Source organism: Carassius carassius, chromosome 1 (genome assembly GCF_963082965.1).
Source record: "Carassius carassius chromosome 1, fCarCar2.1, whole genome shotgun sequence".
Taxonomy (NCBI): Eukaryota; Metazoa; Chordata; class Actinopteri; order Cypriniformes; family Cyprinidae; genus Carassius; species Carassius carassius.
Genome location: NC_081755.1, coordinates 4422684 through 4434203, shown reverse-complemented (window position 1 = coordinate 4434203; position 11520 = coordinate 4422684).

The following is an 11520-nucleotide window of genomic DNA, read 5'->3' as shown; positions in this document are numbered from 1 at the left end:
GAGACTGTCCTTTCTTTTCTATTTTTTACTATAATAAACTCAGACTTCCCACCCTTCAAAAACTATTTTCAGCGAGGTAGTGCCATCCCCAACAGCGCTCAACAGCCTTCATTTACCAACTTTATTCTTGCTTTGCAGATTTTAGCGTTTTACTCGATGGCTCAACATCATAGCATGACTTTATTAATTTAGCATGAAAAAAGAGATAATTGTTTGGTCTACTTAGCACACATGGAACCAATCATCAGAGAATGCTAATTCTGTTGCAATTCAAAACTTACTATCATGGCCGTAGCCAGGGTTCGAAAATTAGTGAGTAGTGAGTTGTAATATTTTACATATTGCATTGTCATTCAAAATGACAATGCAATATGTAAAATGGCAATGCATTTCTGTATTTGCATTTACATTTTCCAATGCATTTGTACAACGTTTTGTGCAAAATGAAAATTTAATTACATAATTTTAATTTGCCATTTCATACACTAGTTTTAATATGTAAAATTAATACAAATTTGAACGCTTTATAAGTTGCAAAATGAAAATGTATTACAGAAATTATTAGATATGTGTAACATGTTCAAGCAAAAACTGTGGCAAAATTATCATTCAGATGTTATTTTTCTTAATTGCATTTACATTCACAGTCAAGACACTTACGATTGCATTTTTATTCAATGTCCCGCAATGAATGTAGCAAAATTCAATGTGCACATTGAAAATGCACCCCCTCCCGCCATGTCAATCACTGCGTGAACAAGGCTGGGCTTGCAGAAGGTCAAGAGACTCACGACTCAAGAGGATTCAAGTGAGAGAACATGGACAAGACAGTTGGTCCGTGTACTTTTTGATTATAAAAACGTGTACGTTACAAATTGGTTTATGGCTTCAATATTTAATTCGCACTTATGATCAGAGCTGAAATCCTGCTTTCATCTGATTGGTCGAATCGCTCCACCTTCAGTGCGGTCTTTTAATTCTTTCAGACAGAATAAGAGTCACTGTAATGTCTGAAACCACCACTCACTGTTAATTCGCATAATATTTGTATCAGATGTTGCTGGACACACATTTCGTGCTGCTGAGACCTGCAAGTGACTCCTTTTTAAACTATTTCTAGGTTAAAATTATTGTATGACTTTTGTCCCACTGATAAATACAGTGTAAATAGTTATGTCTCCTTGGAAGTGGAAATAAAAATAAATAATATACCGAACAGTTCCATGATATGTTCGTAACATTTACCACTCTCGTCTTTTAAGTCAAAAGGCACTAATTATGTGTGTGTGACATTAATAAATTGTGAAAATTAATATTGTTACATTTATGAAACAAATTAGTAATATTAGTTTTATTACATATTAAATTGAATGATGTTTCTCTTCTTAGTCTTCTTTGTTGGGCTTGAGAAAGACAACATATATTTGAACATTATTATTATTTATTATGAGAGTAACTGACACCGACTAAAACTTTAATGTTTCACCAAATTCAGCTCAGATCTTCAGACTCGTCTGACTCATTGCTGTATAACTGGTCAGATTTTTACCTTCCCAAAAAATCCTAGTGACTTTGTTATCTGAGCAATGAAGGCCTTAACACTTAGGCCGGTGACACACTGGCTGCGTGGCGTGAGCGTGGCGTTTCTGCTGCATGTCAGTTGCGTGGCGGCTGCTTCACGTTTTCTGTGTCTTTACATACAAGAACCGTGCCTGACGCGGCGCTGGCGCACTGCTGCTGCTGTAGGTGACATAGAGGGAGGCCGCCGACAGACCAGGCTCTTGTCTTCATGTCAACAATTTCAACATTTTTTTTTACACACCTACAACTTCATGTTAGGCATAAATATAAAGCCTACTGATAAAGGACATTGTCAACAGTATTGACGACAAAATAGACTATGTTTGACAGGTGCAATATTTGAAAATCGATAATTATTATTATTATTTTTAATTACATTTATATCTGAATTTATGTCAACCTATAGACTTTCAAACATCAAAATGTCATACATTAATATGTATTTGTGTACAAAATGACATATAAACATATTTTCCTATTATATTTTGCCTGGAAACGCTTCCAACATGCGCGCGTGTCGGGTGAAAAATAGGCGTCGTTTCTATTTCTAGCATGCAAGCATTTTCCGCGCGGTTCGAGCCGCGCCTGAGATGCACGTCTCACCTGTTAACATGGGAGCCGAATTAAAAACGGACACATCATGCAGCTGAGACGCTTGCGCCATGCATCCGGTGTGTCGCCGGCCTTAATGTCCACTAGACGTCTAGTACACTAGTCATCTGTTTAAATGACAAATAAATACATGAATTTCATGTGTACTGCCATGAATATGCCATATCTGTGTACAAGAATAAACTTCACACTTCAAGCTGTAAAACTACTATATATACATATATATAGTCACAGTGATGCTGATCCCTCTGTTTTGACATCAGTGATAGATTTGAGGTGGAGTATTCCTTAGCCTCATTGATAGCTAAATAATATAAAACAACATTAACTACTGCAGCTGGTGACAAATAGAAATGATTATGTTTTGGAAAAGTGTAAGTCAAATGTAGAATAGAGGGCCACACACTTGCACTGAATGTAGCATTGAATAGACTGAAAATGAGCAATACCCATGTAACTGTTTTAGCACCATATTTGTTCCTTCTAGTTTAGTGTTTTGGTAAGAATATTTAAAATGCAGTTTTTATTTTTCCTCTGCATCCAAAAGATCCTCGATTTGCGATTTGAGGTTATGAAAAACTATATATAGTAGTTGTACAGCTTGAAGTGTGAAGTTTATCTTGTACACAGATATGGCATATTCATGGCAGTACACATGAAATGAATGTATGTATTTGTCGTTTAAACTGATGTAAACAGAAATCCTGTCGCCCCCTCTAGTGGACATTAAGTGTTAAGGCCTTCATTGCTCAGATAACAAAAGTCACTAGGATTTTTTGGGAAGGTGAGTCTTACCAGTTATACAGCAACTGTTACGAAGAGAGTCAGAGACGTTCGGATCCAATTGCAGTATTTATTTAAGAGTGGTCAGACAGGCAGAAATCAGGAATGGCATAAGCAGTAAATCATAAACAGTAACAGGCAGAGATCAGGGCAGGCAGCAGAGAATCAGAGTCCAAATACACAATCCAAAGGTCAGACACGGAAGCACAAACACAGGGAAAACGCTCAGAAATGCTAGACGGGGCTAAGCAAGACTTCGCAGTGAGTTGGCGTGAGTGTGCTGCTTAAATGTGTGTGTGTGTATTAGCTGCAGGTTTGTGATCAGATGCAGGTGTGTAATCAGATGCAGGTGCACTTGTTTTCATGACAACTGAGGACATTTTTATGATAACACACCTGCAATATGAGGACACTCTGAAAAATGAGAACATTTTCGGGGTCCTCATTTTTCCAGGCTCACTAAACAGTTGTAAATGCTCCTAGAATGCTTCTAAACCAAAAATCTCCAAAGTCCTGAAACATCACAATTTTATGACATGAAGTGTTTAAGTGTGTTTATGATTTTTGCTCATTGGCGAATACGCCAACTAGTGGTCAGATCTGGAACTTTAACACACTTTTAACACACATTGATGGGTCCTCATATTGTACATTTTCATAACCACCATATAACGAATTTATGATTGTTGTTCTTTATTTATGACTTGTTAATTTGAAAGATATGTGATATCTATCCTGTGAAGCGTTCTTGTAGTATGCTGTTGTGATGATTGTTGTATGATTTGAGTCATTGGTTTCAAAAAAAAAAAAAACCTTTTCATACACACCAACTTTTTATGATAGTTTAGAATTAGCCTACTGTAATTCACATATTCCATGTCACCAGAGTAAAATAATATCATCATTAATTTACTACTAGGCTGCTATAAACTCTGCAAAACTCTGATTATAAGAGTCACATCCAAACTGAACATGCATATTAATTAAAATAAATGTAATTAATATGAAGAACTTACTTTAAAAAACAACATAATAGCGCCACGGTGGGCCAGCATAAAAACACGGTCCGGAGCTGCCACATAGGGTGGAGTCTCTCCTGGTCTTTGAGTTGAAAACCTTGATTATGTCATAATCTGAACTACCAATAATGTTTAATATACCATTGGGAGTCTAAATGGCCAAATGACCAGCCAAATAACAGCAGTAAGTGGCAATTTTTTTCTCCCATCGTCCGGTTGTCTGTTTGGACAAGTGCGGGTTTTTCCCGCAGACCCAGAGCCACCGACCGTCTCTGCTGCTGCAGTCTCCTCAGGCGTGGCCTGGTAAGTAATTAAACTTACTTTTCTTCATTTTCAACCACAACGGCAGTTATTCTTTCCAAACCAGCACATGACCGACCTTCAACGTTGAAATATGGTTGAAATAAGGTCAGTTGTGGTTTCAACGTTGAAACAACGTTGATTCAACGTTTAAAGCTGAATGGTTGAAAAACATCCAGCACATGACCAACTTTCAATGTTGAAATATGGTTGAAATAAGGTCAGTTGTGGTTTCAACGTTGATTCAACGTTTAAAGATAAACGGTTGAAAAACTTCCAGCACATGACAAACTTTCAACATTGAAATATGGTTGAAATAAGGTAAGTTGTTTTAATGAAACAACGATAAAAATGTTTAATGCTAAATGGTAGAAAAAGGTTAACAAGCTTTTAAATTATTTATATTAAATTATTTAAATTAATTAATTTATTATTTTAATAGCATTTTAAAATATTTTTGTCATGATACCTATTCTAAAATCTAAATATATATGTTAAATATTATCATCATTAACAACAAAAAAACTATATACATTTAGCTGCTTTATCACACTGAAACAACTCCCATTGGTAGTTTTATTTTATTACTTCTATCATGATTGGTTAATCTGGCTGTCATTCAGGAAACTGGACAATGAATCGGTTCGCGCCTTTCTACATTTAAAAATATGACCGTTATTGTCGTCTTTCTGTGAGTGAGGCGCTGACCGTGAGCTGCTGGTCGTTATAACTGACTGCTCGGTCGGTCCCGAATTATTTAATATTTGCCTTTACATTTTTTATTTATTTTGAGCGAATTTGAGTCGTGACAATGTCAATGGAGAACAAAAACTGTGAACACAAGAAGGGTCAGGTGTTCTGCGAGGTCCTGAAAACATACTGGCAAAATGAGGTAAGAAAATCGCTAACGTTATCTTTATTATCTTTTGAAAATAGTAAAGTATTACCAGAGTTTACAAATGGGTAGCTTAAAGGACATGTAACCTGCAGATAAATAAATACCCATGTGTCTATTTTTGCATTGCTTTATCACAGAGGATCAAGTTAGATGCTCACCTAATGTGTTGCTCGTAAGTTATGTGTTAATGTCTGTCTTTTAGAGATTTTTCCATATTTTCCTGATATGAATCCCATGCATTAGGTGTGTTATATGTTTGTATTTTTATAATAGTTTCAATGTTTTCTGAAACATATAAGTGCAAATGTCGGTATTTAAATAATATAATTTTAATGAATTAATGAAAATGAATAAAAAAAAGGATTGTTTAAAGCCATGGTTCTCAAAGTGTTAGGCCCCCTCTAGTTGTCATGCAGGTGAATCACTAAATTAAACTAATTAATGTTAATACATTTTAACTTAATCTTTGAGTAAGTTTTTTTTGCACATTTAAGTATGTTACAGTTAAAGTACAGTACAGTTTTGTAACTTTTGTTACATAATTACATTTAAAATTACATTTTAATTTAAACTTTTTTTTCATTTACCTGTGTATGTAAGCACAGTTGTAGTGTTCATGTTCAAACTGTATTTACCATGGTAAAGTGTCTGACAACAATTAATATTCTTATTAGAATAAAACTGCCTTATTGTTTAACTGTAGAGCTGTAGCTGAATAGTTAGGCCTACTACGCTGCTGAAATTTAATGTTGGTCATTATGGTGGAACTTAATATTTAATAAATATTTTCTGAAGTGGTACTTGGTATAAAAAGTTTGAGAATCAATGGTTTAAAATGAAATCCTGCTTTTTAAGAACTTTTCAGTAAACCATTTCTTCTTTCCCCTTGTAGAGTCATCAAGGATCCAGTGAAAATATTGTGATTTATTTTGAATTCACTTTTCAGTTAAATATATTTCACAATATCAGTTATTGTGAAACATTGTGAACATACTTAAACTCACTGGTTAAATCTTATGTGCCCTCCAGAAGTTTGCGCTCTGAAAGTGAACGACTCCTTGTGGTGCCATCCCAAAGAGGTTCAAATTCACTCTCAAGGACCTTTTCCGGGACTGTGTCCAGCTGGTGGAATGACCTCCCAATCTCAATCCGAACTGCTGAGTCTTTACTCATTTTCAAGAAACATCTTAAGACTCATCTTTTTCACCAGAACTTAACCAACTAATACTAGCACTTTTCCTTCTTTTCTTGTCTTTCATATTAAAAAAAAAAAAACCTGGCTATGTGTTAGAAATCAACTGGTTGAAGGTTCCCTTCTCGAACTCTGCAACACATTTTCACTGCACAAATGTACACAACTCTTGTAATGAGACACATTACTAAAACATGTTTTTTGACAGAAACTGTAGTTTTCCACCAAAATAAAAGATCCACTGGTTTCAGTCCTAAAGGTACAAGGGTTTGTCTTGTAAGTGCTGCAAAAAATATGCATTTATGTGCCAAATTATTTTACAAAAACCTTTAAATATTATTGTATTTGGATTGTTCTACTACATGTTTTTAGCAATACCTCCATGCATACTCTGCATAATAAAGTGTGGGATTATTTTCATCTGTTTTATACAGTATGTTTCCAAAATTAAACTGCTGTTTGACAATTGTGAGCATGTGGTAGTTTATTGAAGTTGTTTGTAAAGCCATTGCTGCCAGTCATTAGATTTTTAGCCTTGCATGTACCGTGTTGATCTAAATGCCAACTAGGATCTAGGTGTATTAATACACGGTGCAAAATACGACGGGGAAACAACATCGCGTTATCAACGTTATCAACGTTATCAACTTTTAAAAATCAACACCTCATTCAGCTTTCATCCCAGGTCTGCAGCACGACCCTAATTCACATGTAATGCAGGTAAGACGGTGAAACAGCGTTGCAATTTCAACGGTGAATCCACGTCGTGATTTCAACGTTGATCCAATTTGCAAAATCGAAAGGTAATTCAACGTTGATTCAACCATGGTACCTGACGTTGTTTCAATGTTGAATCAACGTTGAAATGCCGGCTGGGTTGAGTATATGTTCAATTTGACCATTCTTTAACAGAAATTCATGCTTTGCATTACACTGTTGTAGCTGCAATTACACAGTGTTAGCATCAATCAATTAGCCTAATTAGCTAAAGTTAATGACATGCATTGATGAGAAAATAAGTAATGTTAAGCTAAAGTTACATTATTTCTATAGGCCATGTATACACCCTATTTTATTCAAGTATGGGTCTTTTTTGGTCCTGTCCTTGCTGACTTTTTGTCTTTAATATCTCTGTAGATCTTTGTTAATTGAGGAGCACATGGCCGAAGAGCATGTCCAAAAGGAGAACCAGACTTAGTCCTCAGGCTGAGGCTCTTCACTTTATTTTATCTGGATGTGAAAAACCTTGTTTTAAGGTCAAGTGGATCAGGTATATCATATGTGGTCGAAACTTAAATATTTATATTATAACATCTAGGGTTGCCACCTGTCCCTTAATATACGGAAGTTTGCACCCATTTTGAATCAATATGGGACGCGATATGTCCTGTATTTTCATAAACATCCCATTCACCAGAGGTTTTCAACCCTTTTTTCAAAATCTGTTGGTGTTTTTGGGGCCATATATGGAGTGCTTTGTTCATAATGCTCTTTTTGCTCTCCAGTTCAGGATTCCTCATTCTGTTTCGCAGGAGACAGACTTTCTCACATCCAATGACAGTATATACAGTTTTACATCAATTATTTTTATCTTTTGCTGCACAAGGAGTCTGACAACAACCGTGTGATCCGATCTCACCATCATCGAATCTGTCTGTGATTACATGAAGAAACAGAAAAAACTGAGACAGACTAAATCCAGAAGAAACCTTCCTGCAAAGCTACCTGAAAAACTATGCACAAGTGTACCTGGACAAAAGCCGTTTTAAACACAAAGGGTCATTACACCATATATAGATTTTAATTGGTTAATAGATGTAATGAATTAAACCTTGCTAATCATCGGGAAGAAGGAGGCGGGAACCGGCGGACAATCAAACAACATTTTAATAAAGCAAAATAAACACAAAACAGCGCACCAGCCCCTCACGGACGACTGGTGCGCGCAAATAAAAAACAAAACACAACTAAAAGCCCAGGCCTGGTCCTCTCTCGTCCTTCACTGTCGTCGCTCCAGTTTTATATCCTTCCATCTCCTCCGTGGGCCTCGAGACCGGTGGGTCGAACAGGTGTAGCTCATCTCCAATCACTCCACCGTCCTCGCTCCCATGTCCCTCGGCACCCCCCCCCACTCGTCACAATAGAATTTAAATAAATTCAATTTGTGATTAATTTTTGAAAGCATTCTCACTGTACAGCATTTTAACACAAGTGGCAGTATTTTTCACAGTACTGTAGCTTTGCAGGAAGGATTCTTCAAGCGTCTCGGAGATGTTCCCGCAGTTCTTCTGGATTTAGTCTGTCTCAGTTTTTTCTGTTTCATTACTCTTCATGTAATCACAGACGGACTCAATGATGGTGAGATCAGATCAGAGCGGCTGTTGTCAGTATCCTTGTGCATACACACATCTCACTGGATTATTACAATCCAGAGTTGAGCTTCGAGGTAAAAAATCACAAATGGTGCCCGTGCTTCTCACACCTGACATGATCACTGCAGGAGACCTTCTCATTAAAAACAGGAATGAGTGTCAAGTCCACACAGAGAATGAGTACTTTATTGCACGCCCATGTGTGCTCTCCCATTACAGAGGCTCTGACTGCTTCTGCAATTATTCAAAATGATATGTTGCAAAAAACCCGGTGTCACTCATCTCAACAAGATTGAGGAAACGTTGCCACTTTGTCAACAGTACTAAACTTGAAAGAAAATGAAATGGATCAACTTGCTACCTTTCTAGGACACGATATACGGGTCCACAGAGAATTCTATCGGCTTCCAGAAAGTACCCTGCAGCTTGCAAAAGTTAGCAAAAGGAAGACTGTCTGACCTGCAAGGGAAAGGGCTGGATGACATTGAAATCAGTCCTGAAGGTGAAATTCAGTTTATAAATACTTATCATATCACATTTATAATTATATTTAGTCTCTGATTTAAATACTTGGTCCAAACGTGTTTTTTTTTATTTTGTTTTTTGTACCAAACCAGATACAATTTACATACGTTGTTTCAACATCCAGATGCATTTACACTTGTCCAGTTCGTCTGTAATGCGGCCCAGACCTCCTCCTGAAGTGGTTTGAGCGATTGGATTCAAATCCATCTCGAATACGTTTCGGAGGGCATTTTTACCTGTTTTTTTTCACAATCGGATAGCTATCCGATCTGAGAAAACGCATGAAGTGGCCAGGTGTAAAATGCCCCTAAGAAAGCAATAGTTACAGTACATGATAAAGGTAATTAATGTTTTATAAAAAGTCTGGTCAGCAGTACAGAAGGAGTAGGACAGCCTTGTATTGGAATGTTAAGTCAAAAGAAAAAGAAAAAGAACTGAGACTTCTGGTGATTGGACACTTCTGAGGCACTCGCATGCTTCAACCACACTGGATAATTTGGAGAGCACTTCTGCTTCAACTGTTTTGGACAAAGTAAATTTCAGCAACACTCAACCAAGACATGGTAAAATATAAGAGGCGCCAAAATACAAAATTTGCACACCAAAAAGTGAATGCGTTCATAATGAAAACAATTATTTATTCTTCCCTTCACAGAGACGGCAGCATGTGAAGTTGTGCTTTTATCTGAAATATATTTAAAAGTATTGTTTTCAGATTCCCAGCAGAACACTGTGGTTACATGCCACAATTCTTCAAAGTGCTCCACTGCAAAGCAAGGTACCGTATTTTCTGGACTATAAGTCACACTTTTTTTCATAGTTTGGCTGGTCCTGCGACTTATAGTCAGGTGCTACTTATTTATCAAAATTAATTTGACATGAACCAAGAGAAATGAACCAAGAGAAAACATTACCGTTTCCAGCCGCGAGAGGGCGCTCTGTGCTGCTCAGTGCTCCTGTAGTCTACACTGAAAACACAGAAAGCCCTCTCGCGGCTGTAGACTGTAATGTTTTCTCTTGGTTCTTGGTTCTAAATACAGTTTTTTTTTACAGACGCTAGGACACATTTTTCAATACTAAGGTCACTTTTTCAAAACTCTTCACACAGTTCTCCTAACCAACTTTCAGCTTGGCAAAGCAGTTCATTTCACATTCAAAATGTACTACAACTACCAAAACACTTTATTCAGGTCTCAAATCAACTCATTCTTCCAGAACACTAGCAAAGGTTGACAGTCGACAAACACACTTTGTCACCCACAAAACAATGACCTAAATAACATTAACAACATGTAGCATTATACAATGTTTTCTTGTGTAAAACAAGGACACATCTCGGTTTATAATTCACTGCAATATATGTTACTGGAATTAATCAGACATGATGCAGAATTCGTCAATATTTTATGTCGTTTATTTATTTAAATTTTTTTTGCACTGAGTAATTCCAAAATACAAGAATTTGTATACACACCATCCACTGATACAGATAAAATAGTAATGCTAATCTACTCGGTCTTCTCCATTTGGCCACAGGTTCTCATCCACATCACATCGTCATCTAGGGCAATACACCTAGGAAAGAATCTTCTGGCATGCCTGATCCATCCCTGGCAATTTTCTGCTGATATGTCCAGGCATCCAGCATTCTTTGCATTCAGGAGGGACATTTGATCATGTGGATGGTGCTCATAAACCTTCCACCTCCATGAGGAAAAGAATTCCTCTATGGGGTTGAGGAATGGAGAGTTAGGTGGGAGGAAAAGTGACTCCATTCTGGGATGGGCCACAAACCACTCAGTGACTGCACGGGAGTGGTGAAATGCCACATTGTCCCATACAATTATAAATGTTGGCTGATTCCTTCTCTCTGCATCCCTTTCCTCATCTAGTACAACCCTTCCATAGAGATCATGCAGGAACGCAAAGAGACGTTCAGTGTTGTATGGCCCAATTAGTGGTCTGTGTAACAGCACTCCATCAGTGGATATTGCTGCGCACATTGTGATGTTGGCACCTCTCTGGCCCGGGCCAATCACTGTGGCTCTCTTCCCAATCACATTCCTCCCTCGTCGCCATGTTTTGGCCAAGTTGAAACCCGCCCCATCCACGAAGATGAAAATGTGGGGTGTTTGTCTGCCTTCAATCTCCATGACTCTCTAAATTAAATCCACAAGGCAACATAAGTGGTTACAGTAGTAAATTTGTAAAAAAAATTGTCTTTGGGTGTGTTTGGTT